Source organism: Mauremys reevesii, linkage group 12 (genome assembly GCF_016161935.1).
Source record: "Mauremys reevesii isolate NIE-2019 linkage group 12, ASM1616193v1, whole genome shotgun sequence".
NCBI lineage: Eukaryota > Metazoa > Chordata > Testudines > Geoemydidae > Mauremys > Mauremys reevesii.
In genome coordinates this window covers 39,756,437-39,777,393 of record NC_052634.1, presented here as the reverse complement: position 1 = coordinate 39,777,393, position 20,957 = coordinate 39,756,437, and the positions used below count along the sequence as shown (strand labels likewise).

The window sequence follows — 20,957 nt, the reverse complement described above, 5'->3', positions numbered from 1 at the left end:
TGCCTCACACACTCATCTATTTCCTCATGCATCCTGCTGTCCCTCTGATTGTCCCTGCAGTGCCCAGCACAAGGAGGCATAGTGGACCCTGAGCGAGGCTTTTGGGTGATGCAGTAATGGAGCTAGCGGGTGATAAGGGGGGTTCTGGGCATCTCTAATCCTGTGCCCAAAGCCATGACTGCAGGCCCACCCTCTCAGTCTCAGACCCCACAGCCCCAAAGACATGACTGGCCACTCACGCTGTGACCCAGTTACAGCAATGAGGTCTCCCCGAAGATACGGGGTGGGAGGAGCAACCCCCTTATCCTGGCAGGCAGGACACATCCTTCCCAGTACAGCAGAGACCTTGCCCGTGGGCAGATAGACCCAGCTGAGCCCATAGGAGACTGGGGGAGGAGGAGCAGAGGAAGAGGATGCAGGCAACTGAACATGACAGGTGTCCATGAAAGGAGAGAGAGTTTGAGTGTGAGTTGGCCAACACAGAGAGAGAAACCTTGGAGAAAGAAAGAAACTCAGAACAGGGAGTCACCCTCATGGATCCAACTTTCTGCTAGGAGCACACACCACTCCTGGCCAGAGAGATGATCAGCCCCACAAATGGCAACATCATCTCCCTTGAAGCCACAGCTAGTCCAGAAACCCACACCCAGGTAACGGGACATCCCTGCCTGGAACCAGGGGGGCTGTGACCAGAGCCCTCCCCAAACCAGATACTTCTCTCACCGACAGAGACAGCTACTCTCATCCCAGCTGGGCAGGTCTTGCCTGGCATCAACAGGATTCACCCTGTCACTGCTCTTGCTCACTTTCCATCTCACCTCAGAGCTGGACTCCGTCCCCGCGACTTCTTTTCCCTTGGTATGAAACACAACACAAATGAAAAAGCAATGGTGGCGAGGCTCCTCTTCTCGCTACTCCCGCACCCCAGGGCTCCGGCTTCAACCCTCCTCCCAGTCTGCCATCACAGCTACAATCAGAAATCTGAGCCCGGGGCTCACACCTGGTTGTCTCCCCAATCCTTGGCGCTGTCCAGCATGTCTCCCTCCACAGAAGTCACCTGGCCTCGTCTTAGACTCCATCTTCATATTGCTCTTCTCCTTCCCAGAGCTCCTGCTCTGCTCCTCAGGCCTGTCTGTGCTCAGCTCTGCAGGCAGAGGAAGGGCATGATGGAACACACACGCCCCATTCCAGACACCACACAGCATCCACAGGGCTACCAAACCACGTCACCTTCGGCCAAAACCACCCCCCACCCCGAGGGAGCAAAAGGCCTTTGTGAGCTCAGCACACACAAGCCAGGAAAAGATTAACACCCCCACCCAGCCCAGCCAAAGTGGGAGCTTCCCCACTTCGGCCACAGGCCACGGGGCTCCGGGATGGAGGAGTTTGGGGGGCTGTGGGGGCCCCTGAAGGACGAGCTCAGCGTGTGATGAGTGACTGGGGTGTATGTGGGGGCCGGACTGTGGGTTGGGGTGTCCAGGGGGACCCACGGGAAGGGACTAGGGGGATTAGGGACAGAGGAGGGTGGGGTTACCAAGGTGCATTGTGGGAATGTGGGATTTAGAGCCCAGAGTGGATGGGTGGGGGCGGGCTGGAGGACCCCACAGTGGCTGAAAAGGGGAACCCGGCAGGTTGGGGGGTAGCAGAGATTGGAGATGAGGAACCTCACACCCTGGGGATGGGCTGGGGCAGTGGGGGGATGGGGAAGTGGGGCCCAGCCATGGGGAAATGGGCTGGAGGCAGTTAGGGGCTGGGGAGGAGGGGGCAAAGGAAAGGCCGGGCAGAGCGGACAGGATGGGGATGGGGCGCCGGGGCTGAGGATCCCCACAGATGGGGGAGGGGCTGGCGAGAGGGTCACAACAGACGGGGAGACACTGGGGGGCCTGAAGGGGCCCTACAGAGGGAGAGGAGGGGGTGGGGCTGATGGCGCCTGGAACTGGGGGTCTGAGCCCCCGGCCCCCCCGTGCGGAGCCGCCACTCGCCGCCCCGCCCCAGCGCCCGGCCCCGCCGGCTGCCCCCGAGCCGCGTCCCCATCCCCGCTCGGGACCCCAGCAGCGCCCGGCGGGTCCCACTGTCTCTGTCCCGCGCTCTCTCCGCCAATCAGGGAGGCGGGGAGGCGCGCGAAGTGATGAGCTACAGCCCCTCCTCCAATAGAGGCCGCGTGTGAGAGAGAGAGAGAACTACGCTTCCCAGAGTGCACCGGGAGGGGGCGTTGTCTGAGCAACCAGCGCGTCACTTCCGCTCTGAGACGAGCCAGGAACTACAACTCCCAGCCTGCCCCGGGGCACCTCCGTCCTCTCCAGCCCAGGTGAGGGCGGATCCCTGGGTCAACCTGACACCTCCCCCCCCAGCGCAACTACTCATCCCCACCCCGCCCCCAGAGAGCCCCGGCCCCCCCCCCCAACGGGTCCTGACGCGAACTCGCGTGTCCGGGGGTCTCGCCCCGGCAGCGCCCACCCCCGCCTGCTTCCCTTGGCCTCGTCTCTCCCCACTCGGGGGGGGGGGGGGCTGTTGGATGGAACCATATGGAAATATGGGGGAGGGGCAGGGCTGGGAGCCAGGACTCCTGGGTTCTCCCCCAGCTCTGGGAGGGGAGTGGGACTAGGGGGGTAGAGTGGGGGAGGGGTTGAGTTGCCTGCTGCCCTCATTGCAACCAGCAGAGCCCCCTGCAGTTTGTCACCCCAACGCAGCCGCGCCTGGTTCCCCCTCTGCCCAGGCAGCTCCCCCAGCCTGACACACACACACAGCCCCTGCACCGCCCCACCCCAGGGCTCCTCAGCCCAGAGGAGCCCCCGGCTGAGTGGGGCATCAGAACCCCCCGAAATTACCCTGCGACCAGCATGATCTGCCTCCGCCCTGCCCTGCTCTGCTCCGCATGTATTCGGAGTGAGTCAGTTTCCCTGTCCCAAGGTGTGTCCTGCCCTGTGTCTCTTCTCCTCCCCAGTTCCCTCCAAACCAGCCCATTTCCCCTGCTCCCCGGGCTGGGTCTCTGCCAACCCCCCTTCTCCCCTCCTGCCCCCAATATCTCCTGGTTCCTACAGGTCTATAGGGCTGGATCCCTCCCGCCCCCCGTCTCCCCTCATGTCCTGCCGCTGGGGTCTATGGAGATGGGTGTCTCCTCTGCCATCCCCTCTGCTACCCCCCATATCCTGCTGCCTCTAGGGGTGTATGAGGCTGGGTCTCTCCTCCCTCCATCCCCTCCCCTGCCCCCAATATCCCTCTGGGGCTCTGTGGGGCTGGGGCTTTCTCCCTGCCCCTGTGCTCCCCCCTGCACAGCATGTCCTGGGAGTGACTCAGTTTCCCTGGACCAACATTTCACACCCCCCCCCCGACATGTCTCCCTCCACCCCAGGCTGGGTCTCTGCCAATCTCCCTTCTCCCCTCCTGACTCCAAGATCCTCTGCCCCTACAGGTCTATGGGGGTGGGTCTCTCCCTTTGCCGCCCCCCATCCCCTCATCCCTCCCCCCAATATCTCCCTGCCCCAGTCTGTCTATGGGGCTGGGTCTCTCCCTGAAGCCCCGCCCCCAGCGCGGGGCTCACAGACAATCCCCGCCCGGCGGCTGTGACGTGTGCTGGGGCTGTGACGTGAAGTGACGTGCCCACTCCCCGCAGGCAACTCATTCACTGGAGACCAAAACGACAGAAGGGGTCACGTGTGCATGGGCGGGGCTATGCAGATGAGCAGTGTCTGGCGGCAGGACGGAGAGCAGCGAGAGGAACCGAAGGAGCCCGGCGGAGAGAATTCTCTGCGTGTGGACAGAATCCGGTGTGGGGAGTTCGTGCTGTGGGTGCCTGCACCGGAGTCACTTCGGGGCAGTGATTGCTACTGAGCTACATAGTGACCAAAGGCGTGTGACTGGGGTGTGGTGCTTGGTGGGGAGCAACTCCTGGTGATAAGGAAAGCAGTGGGAGCAGCAGATCCGGTCCTAGCAGGGGGCAGGGTGGCTGTGAGGTTTCTTTGCAACTATGAGTGGGTGTGATGTGGGTGCGATTAGGGCCCCCCCCTTTTCTGGGGGGGCGGGGCTTCTACTTTCTGGTGGGGAGGGAAGGTTCCATGATGTCACAGCCAATGGGGCGGGGTTGAATCATGTTTCTGAAGTGGGAGAGCAACTTCCCCCACTCCCACACACTCTCCACTACGGGGCTGGGCTGGGATCTCTAGGGAGGGAAGGCCAGGAAAAAGTCTCCCCTATGGAACCCAGGAGTCCTGGCTCCCACTCCCCCTGCTCTAGACCCCCTCCACTCCCAGAGCCAGGGATAGAACCCAGGGGTCCGGGTGCCCAACCCCATCCCTGCTCTGACCACTCGACCCCACTCCCCTCCCAGGGTGGTGCAGGGGTCACTGGGTCCGTGTCCCAGCTCTGCTAAGGGCCTTGACTGATTTTCCCAAAGTGCTTCCTTCTGAATCCAGCACATCTGCCCCCCCCCCCGCCCGGTCACTGCCCACCCCCGTGTGGGGGCACCAGCACTGTGCCGGGTCGTGATGGGAAATTGTCCAAGCTGGCCCAGGAGAGACGTGTGTGTCCCTGCTGCCCCCTGCTGGTGGGGCTGAGCCCTGCTCTGTGTGAGTGTGTGTGTGTTGGCTTTGCAGGCTTTGTATCCTGCAACAAGTGACACACACACACACACATTGATGCACAAAGGGACTCACACAATCCCAAGAACACTCACACACAACACACCCAGAGGGGCATGCTATCCCAACCCCCAAAGAGAGAAACAATCACACCCCCAGCCACACTCACAATCACACACACCCCAGAATATTCACAATTGTGCTCAGAGACACAAATGCACACAGTTCACTCCCAATGCTCCCAACACAAGGACCTCCTGCCCCACACAGCCTGTGCCGAGGCCTGTGGAACTCACTGCCACTGGACAGCTACCCATGAGAATGGACCTTTCCAGGAGACCAATTGACATGGCCGTGGTGACAGAGGGGGCTGGGCTTCCAGGGTCTGACCCGGGCTGAGACTGGTTCTGACCTAGAGGGGGTCTATCCAGCAGGGGGCAGTGTGACCACACACAAAACCACCGGAAGCGCCTTTCTTAGCGGGGCTCCCAGGCCATCCCCCACCCTGCCCTGGGTCGGGTAACAAAGGGGCAGTACGGGACTCCGGGCCGTGTCACAACCCGTCCCCAGCCCCTCGCTCCCACACGCTGGCGAGTTGGGTAACTGCCGAGGGATTGCACAAGAGAGCGTCAGAACCAGGTAGAGAACCCAGGAATCCTGGCTCCCCCCGCGACTCACACTCTGACCACTGGCTCCCAGGGCTGGAGATAGAACCCAGGAATTCTGACCACCAACCCCCCTGCCCCGCTCTGACCACTAGACCCCACACTCCCCTTTTAGATTTTAGGCTCGCAGCCTCTTCTATCCAACCACCCCACCTGTCCATCCCTTTGCTGCAGGTTTTTGGGGTGGACCCCTGCTGTGCACTCCCCCAGTGCAGCCCAAGGCTTTTCCTCCCCCCAACCACATGCCCTCTCCCCCTCGTGCTGGATCGTCTGGCACAGGCTCCTTCAAGGGTTTGCATTTCTTGGTAGTTTTCACCCCATCACTGCTTCCTGCCCAGCCCCCTCCTGCTGTGCAAGATGGTTTGGGGGGGATGGGAAGAACCCAGGAGTCCTGGCTCCCAGCCCCACCTGTGGTAACATATGAGACTCCACTCTAACCCCAGCGCTGGGACTGGAACCCAGGAGTCCTGACATCTATCATCTTTTCCTCTAACCACTAGACCCCACTCCCGCCCTTTTGGGAGCCAGGGCTCCTGGGTTCTGTCCCCAACTCTGGGAGCAGTGTGGGGTCTAGTGGTTAGAGCAGGAGGAGCCAGGAGTCCTGGGTTTTATTCTCAGTGCTGCTGTGTGACACTGGGCCTCTGTTTTTCCTCCCACTCTTTGGCTATGGAGCCTGTAAACTCTCTGGTGCATGGCCTGACTCTTGCTGTATCTGGGCAGCGCCTGGCCCAACGGGGGCCTTGATTCTGCGCTGGTCTCTGTAGGTGCTGCTGTTGTACAGATAAACAGTCATGATACTAAAAGGTGTGGCAGTGCGTGAGTGCACCACCATTGCCGTGCAAGGGCTAAATGTGATTCTTATCCCTGTGACCTCCCGTGCGCCCTTCCCCCCCACCGATTCTCCACCCTGAGACCCTTGTGCCGCTGCCCTCGACAACGGCAGCGCAGGAAGCCACCCAGCCCTAGCCCTAAAACAAGAAGATGAGAGGAAAAAAGAAAAAGCTCACACCAACAGGAAACCAGCCCCAGCAGTTTGTGACTTCACTTCCTAAAATTATACACACACACACACACACACACACACACACAGAGCCCCGCTCAAACAGCCCCCTTTGCCAATGCACCACCTCATCTCGTCCAGGGAGGTCTAGGCGGGGAGCTCCGTGTGGGAGCGGCGATGGACGGCACCATCAAGGTAGGTTCTGGAGATGGCCTCCAGGTGTGGGTGTCTCGGCTCCAACTGGCACTGGGCTCACGCTGGGCTGTGTTCAGTTCCTCTCTCTGGTGTGCGCCCCGGCTCCACAAATGCCCCCGCCCCCTGCTCTTTCCTTCTGGTACTAAAAATATCCTCTTCCTTCGCCCCAGAGAGAGACACCCACGGTGCTGCTCAGCACACGCCTTCCCCCCACCTTCCCCCATTCCCAGGAGCGTGCGGGAAGGGGGTCAGGATTGGGGAGAGCCCGTGTCCCAAGTGGAGGGTATGAGGGGGCTTGCCCCCTGCTCAGAGCATGGAGGTGCCAATAGGCACCTATGGATGGTCCCCCCAAGCAGGGCCAGGATGGAAATGGGGGGCCTGTTCCCCCAACATGGAGAATCTGGGGTGCAACCTTACTTAACGGGTCAGTCTGTCCTTTCTCTGACTGTCCCATTCCAGCTTCAACTAGCGCTTGTGGTTCATTCGTTCTTTTTCATTCCTTTCCTTCTCTAGCTTGTATGTTCTTGCTTTCTTTTTTCCCCTCTGCCTTTCACGCTCTTCCTTTCTTTCCTTCTTTTTCTAATATTTTTTCTCTCCCTTTATTTCTTTCTCTGCCTTTCATGTTCTTTTTGCTCTCTCTCTCACAAGTTATTTTTTTCACTTGCTCTTTTTCCTCACTCCCTTCCGAGCCAAGTGAGTTCTCCTCACACACAGATTTTGACAGGTTTTCCTCCTGATCAGCAAGTGGATTAAGCACGTCTTCAGTGGGGGTTTGGCATAGCAGGGCACAGGCTGGCCGGGTGTCTTTGTGGCCGTCTGCTGGCCACGCATAGGCATGGTTCTCCCCTCCTCTTGCCCTGCCCTCGGTTGCTCTGTGGCTTTTAAGCCTTCCCTTGGAGCTGTCAGCACCAGCCGCCTCTGCTCTAGGTGCCCAGAGGAGGAGAGGTGCTGGGCTCCAGCCTCCCTCCTGCCTAGCCCTGACTATGAAGTCTGGCCCTGGCCCTCCTTCCTTCAAGTGCCAGGTGGACAAGAGGTAACGTGGCTGCATGTGAGGCAGCAAGAATCCCAACCACCTGGTCAAACCACAGGCATCGGGAACCAGGGTAACAAGTTCTAGAGTCCCAACCAATTTTGGCCATTCACAACCCAAGACCTGGCTCCTGTGGGCAAGTCACCCAGCAGGAGGAGAAAGATTGGCTCTTGCACAGCTGGAGACAGGGAAGTTGAGCACTGTGAGCTCCAGGGCTTTACCACAAGCCAACACAAGGTCCCACTGAGATTTGAACTCAGATTGCAGGATTCAGAGTCCTGAGTGCTGCCCGTTACACCATGGGACCAGCTTGGGCTGCTTTCTCTGCACAGTGGTGACCCTCACAGGGCTGGCTCATGTAAGGGACTGTTGGCCCCTTACTAAAACTTAGTGGGGGTTCGGTTGGCTAGTTCCCAGCACCAATAGAAGGGGGAAGGGCCAATGGGAAATCAGGACCCTGAGACTGACAGTCCCCAGGGGCAATGGGGAGAGGCCAAAGCTCCAAGTTAGCCGCACTGACAGGCCAGGCAGTGTAATGAGGAGTCACCAGGCCAGGGGTCCCATCCTCCGTGGGAGCTGGAACTGCCTGGGCCAGAGTGGGGCGGAGCTAAGGAGAGAGCAGGAGCCCGAGAAGAGCCGGGGAGCAGAGCTGCACAGGTGTAGTGCCAGAAACTGCTCCCTGTAGGACTTTGCTACCTGCAGCAGTTACTCAGACCTGAGGTTGTTCTTATTTGCTGACTTGTCCTAATTGGCTAAAACTTGACAGTGGTGGGGGATAGAAGCATAAAGGCTTCATCCTCCAAACAACCGTGCCTGGTGTCCATCTGTATCTATTACCTCTTAACACAGGATTGTAAAAAATAGAGTGAGGTCATTTAAACATCATTTATTTTGCAGTTTCATTTACTGTGCTAACAATGTAGCATCCTGACACCGATACTTCTGCCCACGTGACCTGTGGGTTGGATTCATTTTAGTGGGACACGGGACATGTGGAGGATAATTTAAACTCTTAATTTCCTTAGGGTTTCCCTTTAATATACTTCTCTGCTGCTGCAATTTCTGACCATTGCACGTCTATTGTATTTATTACAATAGCACAAGTAAGTCACACAAGTGACATAGTCTAAGGGCTTGGCTACACTTGCAAGTTAGAGCCCATTAAAGCAGCCAGGTGCCCTAACTCCTGAGGTGTCCACACTCGCAAGGCACATGGAGCACCTGGGCTCTGTAGGTGGAGCGCTCCTGGTAATCCACCTCCATGAGAAACATAAAGCTTGCTGAGCCCTGCTGAAATACCCGGGCATCAGTGTGGATGACGTGTTGCATCACTGCACTGTGTTTGGCCTCAGGAAATGTCCCATAATCCCCTGAAGTCAAGTGCCCACTCTGGTCACTGTTTTGAAATCGGCTGCAGGCATGCGGATATCCCCTTTCAAAGCTCCGTTTCTGACAGCCGGCTGCTTATCTGCTCTGGGACAAAGCAACCATTAGTGTGGAATGCTGCTGCTGTTGTGAGTGTGTATGAGGGGAGGTGGGGGTCTGCTGCTGTCCGAACACACAAAACAGCATGCGGACACACTCTCAGCCCCCCAAAAACACTGTCACTCCCCCCACGTACACACAACAAACTCCCTGTCACATCCCCGTCCCCCATTTGAAAAGCACGTTGCAGCCACTTGCACACTGGGATAGCTAACACACTGCACTGCTCTCTGTGGCATTGCCAGAGCTGCTAATGTGGCCACTACAGTGCACTTGCAGCTGTCAGTGTGAACACACGGCAGTGGTTTCCCTGCTGTGATTTAACTCCCAGGGCTCTACCTCTGCAAGTGTAGCCAAGCCCTAAATTTCCCAAACCAACTGAACTCAGTAACTGCCCTCCACCACCACATGCAGGGAGTAGGGGCACCGTGGAGCACACGCTGCACTTACTGGCTCAGCCTTGTGCATTCTGGGGTGGCCACCTCCCCATTGATGAGACCTGGTCCCACCATCTCGGCGGAGCTCCAGTCTGCCCTGCTGCCATCCCTGTCTGTGTTGTCTTCTCTAGCAGTTGACTGGAAGGTGAGCACTGGCCGCATGCCATGTAGCCGTGTTGTCTCGAAGGGCGAAAGCAGGAGGAATGATGGCTTCATAGCCCACCTAATATTCCATAACATAGTTAAGGAAAATATTTCTCAATGAATTCTCAGTAAAAGATCAGTAGCAGCCAGTGTCTGCATCAGTCTACGAGCATTGGTATTTTCTTGAAATTTGTCAGACCAACCTATCTAACACCTAACACACATTTGAAGTTCTTCTTTTCACACTGTTGCTCATTCTCAGGTTCTGCTTTGTCTCCAGACAGATCCATTCTCTTTCAGGACAGCCTTGCTCTTTCTGTCTGTTTCACTCACTGAGGTGTCGGAGTAAACACTCCCCTTCCTTCTATTCTCAGACAAACACTAGTATTAAGTGTTTGCTACTGATGGGTCTAGAAAGCATTTGTCAAGTGGAAGATGCTGTTTCTGGGGGATTGCTCCAAAGTTCCAGTACTTTGGGTTCAAACGTCTCCCAGCTTCATGGGGAAAATAACACCAAGGCTTTGTTGCAATATACAAGAAGGAAGGAGTTTTTCCACCCCAGATGGGACTTGAACCCACAATCTCTGGCTTAGGAAGCCAATGCCTTCTCCATTAGGCCACTGGGGCCCTCCCTCCTTCAGCACCGCCATGGCTGTGGCTCTGAGTGCCTTTAGGATGATTAGGGGGCGAATCCGGGGCTGGAAGGGGGATAAGGTCGGCCTGTAAGGAGTAACCAGGTGGGACAGACCCAGGGGGAGGCTGTGGGCTGCTGGTCGGTTGTTGGGATCAGAGCCTCTAGACCAAAGCTGCACAGTGACCTGACACCCAGGGTTATAGGCCCGACATAGTGACCCGTTACTGGCCTCGGTGAACCCCAAACCCTTGTTACTAAGGGCATTGAGGAGTCTCTGTCCCTTAATAACTTCTGGGAGCTCCCCAGGAGGCTGTGGGCGTCAGCCGCCTCCTGCCTCACAGGTTAGACTCTTGGTGCTGTGCCAGCCACACCCTCGCTTGCAGGCCCAGTGTAAGAAGCAGGAGGCCCGGTGCTGGCAGAAGAGGGCTTTGATTAATCGAGCTCTGTGTGATGGGCACAGGACACTTCCACTCAGTAGCATAGCTGGGGGGGAGCAGGGGAAGCAGCTAAGGGCGTCGGGTTCCTCCGGTGGGGGTGTGGAGCAGCCGTTCGTTTTCCTGTTCGCACTCCTCTGCAGTGTGAAAATCGGGGAGGGGAGGCAGAAGCCCCACTTCCCTCCCGAAATGACGCCCAGTGGGGGAAGCCAGGACAATGGGGGGGGGGGTGGCAAGTGGTGGCCAGACTCTCCCCGCGCCACTGGCCCCCAGTCCCCTTCCACCACCAGGTCAACCCGGGCACTAAGGCAGGAACAGGGTGAGGCAGGAATTCAAGCTGAGCAAGGCAGGCAAAAGCCAGTCTTGTCTTCATGGGTCGCTCACAATGACGTCCTTTTTGTGTGCAACTGCTGCAAAAATATCTCGGGCAGAGAAGCAACAGACCAAAATGTTACCATACAGCTGCCAAAGTAGCTCAGTTGGGAGAGCGTTAGACTGAAGTTCTAAAGGTCCCTGGTTCAATCCCAGGCTTTGGCAGCCCCTTTCATCCCTCTTTGCACAGTGGTGGCTTGTTTTCTCGGAGCACAGTGGTCCCTGCGCCCAAGGTGAGTCCCTGAGCTTGGGCTCTGCAGTAGGAAAAGATACTGTGGGTTTCTGCCCCTAATTGGCTGGCCTGACCTTTAACAATCAGGGACAGGAGCTGTCTCTCCTAAGTGAGTTATTGGTGGACCCAATATGGCAGGAAGAGAGTGCTAGAGGGGGTGCTGGGCAGTGACAGGCAGGTATAGAGGATGAAAACTCTTCTGTGCAGCTGAGGGAGGGCAGTACCAGGGAAGGGGCATGTGTGAAAGTGGCCATGTGGAAGGGATTTGGGGGCCCAGGAGGAGGCACTTGATGTTCAGTGTCTTGGAGCAGCTGGGCTTGGACATGGTGGGTGTTCAGGAAATGCACATTAACAACTCTAGGGTAGCTTGATGGGCAGAGGGTGATTGGAGGAAGGGCCCATCTCTCTGGTCCTCCAGGCCAGGGAAGAATGATGGAGTTGGAGTCTTGTTCTTCACATTCGCGGTGCGAGTACAGAAGGTGGTGGAGCTCCGACCAGGGAGGGCATTACTGGTGGCTTTGTGCCCCATGGCACTGGTTACGGCTATATTAGTGTGTATGGTCCCCAATTAAGGCATGAAAGGAAAGTTCTATGAAGGAACTGGCTCCCTTCTTCTAGACCGCACGGTGTTTGGTGTCGGGGGGGATTTCAATTGTTGCACCAGCCTGAGGTCTGCTGGTCCTGTTTTCCCAACCGTCAGAGGAAACTCTTCTATGATGAGCACTACCTGGTGCAGGTCTGTAGTGAGGTTGGCTTAGAGGACGTGTTTCTGCACAGTGGAACCAGTGGAGGGTGGGTGGTAGCCTCCTATTCCTCTGACCCGAGCTCACACCAGCCGCAGAGGGGATACACCTTTCTGCGGGGACAGGCCAGGAGTCGCATTGACCGTATTTACGTGAAGGAGAGCACGTCGACAGCCCAGTGCAGGGTGGTGCCTATGGACAGTTTGGATCACGCAGCTCTCACCGTGTGCTCAATGTGGGCAATTCCCTGACCCAGGGCAGAGGATATTGGAAGCTGAACATCCAGAGCATGCAAGATAAAGGAGCAGGGGGGCGAGGCCTGGCGGTGTTGGCAGAACGGGAAAGCATCAGAGGGTTCTGTGGCAACCAGGGGGATTGATGCGAGTCGGTGAGGGAGGAGTTGGCGGCTTTGTTCCGGCGGCTGGGGAAACACCACAACATTAAAGAAACCAACAGTGTAAAGTCCTGCAGTGTCACCTGTGGGATTTCCACAAGAGCATCCAGGCAGGGGAGCCAGTCAGTGTGTGACTGTACGATCGGATCAAGTGCCAGCTGCCTGAGTTCCAGGAGATGAGGCTGCAGTTGGCTGATATGAGCGGGAGCACCAAGGGAAGGGAGGGGCGGCCTCCCCTGACATTTTTGCAGCCTGCATGGAACGGAGACAAAGCAGGGGGATGCAGGGACTCAGGGCAGGACCCACGGATCCGGTAGTGCAGGCCCACAGTCACTGGAGGAGGAGAGAGAGACCCGCGAGAGGAAGCTGATGGTGGGAAGCAATAAGTGCAGAGTGCAAACCAGCCAAGAGTCACAGGGGTCTAGAAAATGAAACAGCAGCAGGTCCCATGGTGTAATGGGCAGCACTCAGGCCTCTGAATCCTGGAATCTGAGTTCAAATCTCAGTGGGACCTTGTGGCGATACATTGCTTTGCTACAAAGCACTGGAGCTCAATGTGTTTGGCTACCTTCTTTCAGGGTCAACTAGAGTGAGGTTTTTCTCTTCTGCTGGGTGACTGATGCCCACTGGAGATAGGTCTCTGGTCTGGCTGGTTCAATGGGCTGGCGGCTATCGGTTGGGGGTCCCAGAACTTAACAGTCTGGCTATAGAGTCCTGCGGGTTGACAGGATGGTTGTTTCTCGCTGCTTCACCTGATGCCCACAACTTTGGTCCCTGCAGCTGCCACACTCTTCCTCTTGCCCATATGGCATTTAAAGGAAGGAGGGCCGGGGCCAGGCTTCACAGTCAGGGAAAGGCAGGAGGGAGGCAGAGTCCCAGGCGGGAGCCCAACACACCTCTCCTCCTCTGGGCACCTGGGGTGTTGTTCCCCCCTGTTCAGGCCCCCCTTGGGGCCCTGCACTTCACACAGCTCTCCCTGATTTCAGCTGTTAGTGAGGGAGCCTCACTGCTAGCGCAGACTGGGCAGTTTCTTGCATGAGAGACACTGTCCCAAAGCAGGACTAATGCTTAGAACTGGTTATCAGTGATTTCAGACCTGTTGGTCTTCAGCAAGGCTCTCCATTGAGTCTTAACCAGCTCTGTTATTACACAGGGAAGAACAAAAGGGTCAAATGGTGCCTGGAACCCTTAAGAAGAATCCACCCCACCGAGTACAACACTTGTCGCTACCTGCTCTCAGCCCCACTGAGAATGTTTTGGGGTCACCCGTCGCCTGTATCAACCTAGGAGTCTCAGAGAATCCTAATTAACAGGTGCTCCAGTGGCGCAATTGGTTAGCGCACAGTACTTATAGGGCAGTGCTGAGAGGAGCTATGCTGAGGTTGTGAGTTCAAACCTCACCTGGAGCACTGGTTTTCGTTAACCAAGTAGTGTCACCCCCTCATTTGGCCTGTGGAATGTAGAATTCAAGCCCTGGGGACCCTGAGGAGGGGGCTAATAAAAATGCCCCCTTCACTTATTACCTCCTCTCCAGGTCAGAATCTACCATCCTTTCTCCCCCCCAGCCCCTGTGCCAGGATCCCTCAAGCAGAGCCTGGAGTCCTGCCCCTGGCGTCTGTACTATTGATAAAGACTAAGTGACAGGGACAAAACACTCAAATCCCGCCTGGTGCGGGGAGCCAGGTTTGCTCTTCAAATTCTGTCCTTGGTACATTTCCAGGCCTGGGAATGTCCCACAACAGCATTGAATGGGAAGCTGCCTGCAGAACAGTGACACTGGACAGAGCTCCTGTGGAGGAGGGGTGGGAATTAGTAACATTTTGAGGATTGTTTGGAAAATGAGCCTTTGCTGACAAGGTTTGTCTCTGTTCATATTTCACCTTCAGGTGTTATGTTGAGGGATCTTTAGTATATTTTTGGGAGGTTAATAACTATCTCCTCAACTTTATTTACTCAACTTAAAAATTGGTCACTTGATTTTTGCATCTCCCTGTGAAAATACAATTGACACGTGTGGCTTTGTACAGGGGGTCATGATGGTAAAGTTAAGGAATTCAGTCTCTGTACTTCTGGGGGGGGGGGGTTGCTTTTTTACAGCTGCCTCAGGGCCAGGCACACTGGGCTGTTAACTGCACCCACTGTCCTTGCCAGGGGCCCCTGCTGAACCCTGGGGGCTGCACTGCAGTGCTGGGGTGACTCTGCAGGGGGAGAAGCTGCTGTGGAGCAATGTAGAGCAGGTGCAGGAAGGAGACGGGGTCACTATTCACATTCTGAACTGCACAGTTTTCCAAATTTGGGACTAGATTCATAGATTCATAGACTTAAGGTCAGAAGGGACCATTATGATCATCTAGTCTGACCTCCTGCACAATACAGGCCACAGAATCTCACTCACCCACTCCTGTAACAAACCCCTAACCTATGTCTGAGTTATTGACGTCCTCAAATTGTGGCTTAAAGACCTCAAGGTGCAGGGAATCCTCCAGCAAGTGACCCGAGCCCCATGCCGCAGAGGAAGTCGAATGTCCGAGAACAATTCTGGTGAACGCAGAGCAATGACACTGGCAATGCCCAGACCTCCAATAGGGGCAATGTGGAAATTAATAATGGGAAGATCATTTGTGAAATTAGTCGTCACTGACAAGATTTGTCTCTGTTCCTATTTCACACTATGGTGTTAGTTAGAGGAATCAGTACAGATTTTTACTATATCAATTAAACACTTAATTTTATTTAATCAATCCAAAATCTTAGTATCACTTATTTTTTCTCTGTCCTAGCAAGAATGAATTGAATTTTGTGACTTTCTGGAAAGTGCAGCGAGATTAAATGTGGGAAATTCAGTCTCTGTGTTTGTGAGCTGATGTTTTCCTCTCACAGGTCAGTGCCTGCATTGAAATACCCAGAGGGACCTAAGGGCTGGTGTACGCTGGGCACTGAACTGGCAAAGCGATGTCTCCCAGGGTGTGACCCCTCCCACAAACCCATATAGTTAAGGTGACCTAAGCCCTGGTTAGATAGTGCTAAAGAAAAGGAAGAATTGTTCTGTCCATGAAGCTATTACAGGGATAGGAAAATCCCTCCAGTCACTGTCTACTCCAAAGTGCTATAGCAGTGCCACAGCAGCGTTTTAAGTGTAGACAGAGTGAAAGTAGATTTATCTGCAGTTTGCCTGGATGCTCAGGCACTAAGACTACAATAATAACAACAACAGCGCAGCGCTTGCGTAGTTGGCAAGATTCAAACCTGCGCAGGGAGACCCCAATGGATTTCTAGTCCATCGCCTTAACCACTCGGCCACAACTACTTGACATGTGTCCATTTTACTGCATGATGATATTGTTCTCACTGAATTGTCACTTCAAATTGTTTGCTCAGACCAGCTTCCCCAGCACACTCACGGCTGCGCATCAGTGTAAGTGTGTCCTTGGGTGAACAGTGAGAATTCCTGCCCATTTCCTTTCCGGCTGGAGCAGCATGAGAGTGTGTTTGTGTGAATGACATTGCTGTAGATTGTTGTTCATTCCCCACTCTGACAATTCAGACAGTCCCTTTCCTAGTCAAATCTCCAGCACATCGTTCCAATAGCAGGGGGCAGGATTTCTCTGGGGCACTGAAATTTTTCAGAGGGCTGGCGTGTGAACTCAGCCTTGCATTCCACCCTTGATGTTTCATGGACTAACAACAGCAGCAGAAAGAAAGAGCGGAGCCAATATCTCCCTGGCAGGGATGCAGGTGCCATGCCCCTCTGTCTGACCATCGCCATTGCAGGAGAAAAAGGTTCACTGGCATCGAATGCCCTGTCTCAAACCAGAGACACAGGGAGGTTTTGCTGTTCATGGATCTGTGCAAAGGAAATTTTGTCTCTGTGTGAAACTGAGGTCAGAAATGAAACGTCCACATGGTGGCCCAATGCTCTATGGAATGTGGGTGAAGGACTCGGGCTGAGAAATGATTTAACAGGAGTTTGTATCAATTTATTGCCCTAATTAAAATCTATGGCTAAAAGGCAGCCACTGTTGTTAGTACTTGTACCTGTGTAGGGACACCCCAGTGGGTGTCAAGTCCATTGTCTTCATGAGGGGCAGTCGATTATTTTAGCAAAGTACAAATTTCTTGGTCAAGGCCTAGGCTCTGGAGAAAACAATACACTGCTGATAAGAAGAAGTACGTCAAAAGATTTTGCAGCCACCATGGGCATAACTATGATGTGTCGTGTTTCACTCTTTATACCTGGCGCCACCTCCTTTCCCTTTAGCCTTGTAGTTGACCAAGGGCAAAGCTGAACATCTCCTCAGATACCAGGGAGCGTTTATGTCCATTCCTGTGAGCTACACCAGGGTTTGATGTTGCTGCTTTCAGTCCTCTGGCTCTGCCGGGATAAGGAACAATTCAGGCTGTCACTGCCCTTCCCCCAACACAGTTGCATGGGAACTGACCAAAGGAGCCTGCAGCACTGCCAACTCCTTTAGCACCCTCGGATGCAGCGCATCCGGCCCGATGGATTTGTGCTCATCCAGCTTTCTAAATAGTCCCGAAGCACTTCTTTCTCCACAGAGGGCTGGTCACCTCCTCCCCATGCTGTGCTGCCCAGTGCAGCAGTCTGGGAGCTGATTTTGTTCATGAAGACGGGGAAGGGGGAGGGGGGGAAGCATTGAGTACATTAGCTTTTTCCACATCCTCTGTCACTAGGTCGCCTCCCTCATTCAGCAAGGGGCCCACACTTTCCTTGACTTTCTTCTTGTTGCTAACATCCCTGAAGAAACCCTTCTTGTTGTTACTCTTCACATCTCTTGCTAGCTGCAACTCCAAGCGTGAGTTGCCCTTCCTGATTTCACTCCTGCGTGCCTGAGCAATATTTTTATACTCCTCCCTGGTCATTTGTCCAATCTTCCACCTCTTCAAACGGCGCTGCCTGCCAGTGCACTCAGCCTCACTTGGCAGGTAACAAAAGGGATTGAGTGGCCGTCCAGTTTCTGGAGAGTGGCTGACAACACCCGACCTTCTGCCCTGAGGAGAAACTGACGTGAGACAAGGCAGGGGAGGTCATTCTTGTATTGGACCAACTTCCGGTGGGGGGAGAGAGAGAGCGAGAGAGAGAAGCGACACGCAAGCTGCGCTCTTTCCCCAGCAGCAGGTGGGCCACGTGGTCTCTCTGCTGGCCTGGCTTCCCGGGACGGGACCCGGCTACCACTACAGGGCAGGCAAGAGCCGCGGCCCGGGCGGGCAGGGGGAGGGGCCCGAGCGGAGGGGCGGAGCCGCGTGAGCGGGTATGCAGATCTGTGTGCGAGCAGAGCATTGTGGGAGCGGATGCAGGCTGCCAGGCAGGGCCCGACTTTGGCACCGGGAGCTCGGCGTGGAGAAGGGAGGGGCTCCGGGGGACGCGTCGGGGCAGCTGTTGGCAGTGGGGGCCAGTGTGGGCGAGGCCGGTGGTCGGTCCACCCCGTGTGTTATAAGTGCGGGGCGAGCAAGGGCGGGCGGCGGCCAGGCAGTAGGAACTTATACTTACCTGGCGGGAGAGATACCATGATCATGAAGGTGGTTTTCCCAGGGTGAGGCTCATCCATTGCACTGCGGGTGTGCTGATCTCCTGTGATTTCCCCAAATGTGGGAAACTCAACTGCATAATTTGTAGCAGTGGGGGACTGCGTTTGTGCTTTCCCCTAGCAATTGGTTAGAACAACAGAAAACCAAAAATGGGTTGCTTAGGCAAAACAGAGTCTAATGAAAGCAAGTTTTTTTTCTGTACCTTTGGGAGTGCTCTTTTCCACAGGCCATGTACTTTGGGGCACCTTTGTCATTCCTCCTTATAAGCAAAGCTCAGCTCTGAAACTTTACTCAGGTCTTATAAGACTCTCTGTGTTCTTGGCTTTCCCTGGTCTTTTGCAGCAGGTCTACTCTCTAGTCTGTTTTTGGGGGGGGCTTGGACTGGTGCCTTCCTTGGCTCTAAGGGGAGCTGCCTGCCTGCCTGCTCTGCTTCTTTGCCTGCTTGTAGTTTCTTGCCCGGCCCTCCTTCTCAGGCTCTTCAGCCTTTGACGGGAGGACAGCCTGTCCAAAACGCCTGTCCCACCCGGTCTCCTCGTCCAACAGGCAGCCTCGCCCCCTGCCCTGGGGCCGCTTTGGCTTTCGCTGTCTGTTCCTGTCTCTTGGTGGCCACCCTGTCTGTGCTATGGAGACTAGGTTGTCACAACCCCGTGCTGGAGGAGGGCTTTCCGTCACTTTAGGCCCACCCACCGCCTCCCCGAATGCCCTTAGCTATGCTGGGGGTTAGGGTAGGCGTGGCCGCATCACCCAGGAGCGGGTTTTCCCCTTTGCACACCTCTGACGGACGGAGCTGTTTTGACTTAACTGTTCAGCACGCACCGACCCGCGCCATAGATGGACCTATCCTCCATGAATTTATCTAGTGCTTTTTTTTTTATCCCTGTTACTGTCTTGGCCTTCGCGACATCCTCTGGCAAAGAGTTCCACAGGTTGACTGTGTGGTGCGTGAAGAAAGACTTCCTTTTGTTTGTTATAAGGCTGCTGCCTATTAATTTCATTTGGTGACCCCTAGTTCATGTGTTATGAGAAGGAGTAAATAACTCTTCCTTATTTACTTGCTCCACGCCAGTCATGGTTTTATAGACCTCCCTCGTATCCCCCTTTAGTCGTCTCTTTTCCAAGATGAAAAGTCCCAATCTTATGAATCTCTTCTTAGACGGAAGCTGGTCCATATCCCCTCATCATCTTTGTTTTCCGTTTCTGACTCTTTCCCATTCCCATATATCTTTTTTGAGGTTGGGGCGACCGCATCAGCACGCAGTATTCAAGATGTGGGCGTACCATGGATTGATATTGAGGCGATATGATAGTTTCTGTCTTATTACCTGTCCCTTTCTTAATGATTCCCAACGCTCCGCTGCACATTGAGTGGATTTTTTTCAGAGAACTATCCACAATGACTCCCAGCTCTCTTTCTCGAGTGGTAACAGCTAATTTAGACCCCATCGTTTTATAGGGATAGTTGGGATTATGTTTGCCAATGTGCATTACTTTGCACTTATGAGCACCGATGTTCATCTGCCATTCGGTTGTCCCGTCACCCAGTTTTGTGAGATCTCTTTGTGGCTCTTGGCAGTCTGCCTGGGACTTAACTCTCTTGAGCAATTTTGTATCATCTGCAAATTTTGCCACCTCACTGTTTAGCCCTTTCCCCAGATCATTTATGAGTAAGTTGAACAGTACTGCTCCCAGTACAGACACCCGGGGATAAGAGAGGGCAGATCCTCTTCTGACACTGGCAGACCAGGTGCCAGCTCATGCCAAGGCCCCTAGGCCTTACTGAAAAGTGACAAACGCATGGCTGGAAACTAGTCTTGCTCACCTGTTTGTTAGTGTTGTTAAAACAGGCGTTAGCTTTATAAAAACATGTTTAGAGTTTATGACAAGCTCGTGAGTTGCTGCATGCATTATTCTCACCTATAATAGCCGTAGCCCATGTTGTAAGGTGATATATAAGCATTGGCACTAAACCCCACCACCAGTCAGGAGAGAAGCATTACCAAGTGTGAAATGCTAGTTCACCAGAAGAGGCTTCATCTCCTTTCTAACAAGAGAAGGCCCTGACTGCAACCAGAACCACGGTGGTGGGGGCACATGACTTTTGCAGGACATGCACCAGCTTTGTAACTAATATTTACTATCTCACTCTGTAACACCACACACAGAGCAACCTTTTACCTCTAAGGACCAAAATACACTGTAAAAATAAATCTAATGGCATAAGGTTATGATGAGGAACTGCAGCACCAACAACCATTTTAAGAGACTCAAAACTGTCTGTTTTTTTACACCAGGAACAGCAGAAAGGACATCAACCAAACTAAGACACACAACTCCGCAACAAAAATCCATTCCTACCAACCATGTTTTGTCATTAGGAACCCATACCCCTTATCGGTGAGTACTTTTGAGGCAAGGGTGACACTCCCAGGCCTCAAATGCCAGGTACAGTTACTCTGTCCTTGATCCAAAATCAACAGGAAAATACACTGGATTACTCCTGCTGCAATAACAAAGAGACTGGGGATCCCGCAGCAACTGAAATGGCCATTTAGACAAGCAATCCCATCATGCAATCCGGGGTGGGTGTAACCATGCAAATGACATCAGCCCAAAAAGGCCTTGACAACAGATGGCAGGGTAGACTTCATACTGACCCTGTTTCAACTAGATTGTGGTAATTAGTGTTTCTCAATAGCACAGATGCCATGGTGGACTCTAGGCTCTGCTTGAGGGATCCTGGCACAGGGGCTGGGGGAAGAAAGGATTGTAGATTCTGACCTGAGCTCTGGAGAGGAGGTAATAATGGAAGGGGGCATTATTGACTCCTTTCCTTCTCAGGGTTCCCTGGGTTGGAGTTCTACATTCCACAGGGCCAAATGAGAGGGTGATGCCATGTTGTTAATGAAAACCAGTGCTATAGGTGAGGTTTGAACTCAGAATCTCAGCATAGCTCCTCTCAGTACTGCATGCTAACCAAGTGTGCCACTGTAGCACCTGTCAATCAGTGTTTTCTGAGACCCCCTAGGCTGATAAAGCCAAGGAGTGACCCCAAAACATTCTCAGTGGAG

At 54.5% G+C, this 20,957-nt stretch overlaps 6 non-coding genes and 1 pseudogene across 6 annotated transcripts; 4 read left to right on the top strand and 3 right to left on the bottom strand.

Moving 5' to 3' along the window:
* LOC120375816 overlaps positions 1 to 20,957 on the top strand; it is a 647,258-nt pseudogene that overhangs the window by 436,375 nt on the left and 189,926 nt on the right.
* Positions 7,703 to 7,774, bottom strand: TRNAQ-CUG. The gene has a single exon. It is a non-coding gene; the product is annotated as a tRNA-Gln (tRNA).
* TRNAR-CCU lies at positions 10,088 to 10,160 on the bottom strand. The gene has a single exon. It is a non-coding gene; the product is annotated as a tRNA-Arg (tRNA).
* TRNAF-GAA lies at positions 11,066 to 11,138 on the top strand. The gene has a single exon. It is a non-coding gene; the product is annotated as a tRNA-Phe (tRNA).
* Positions 13,658 to 13,751, top strand: TRNAI-UAU. Its single transcript has 2 exons — positions 13,658 to 13,695; positions 13,716 to 13,751. It is a non-coding gene; the product is annotated as a tRNA-Ile (tRNA).
* On the bottom strand, positions 15,568 to 15,649 carry TRNAS-AGA. Its single transcript has one exon. It is a non-coding gene; the product is annotated as a tRNA-Ser (tRNA).
* On the top strand, positions 17,844 to 18,008 carry LOC120376241. Its single transcript, XR_005587145.1, has one exon. It is a non-coding gene; the product is annotated as a U1 spliceosomal RNA (small nuclear RNA).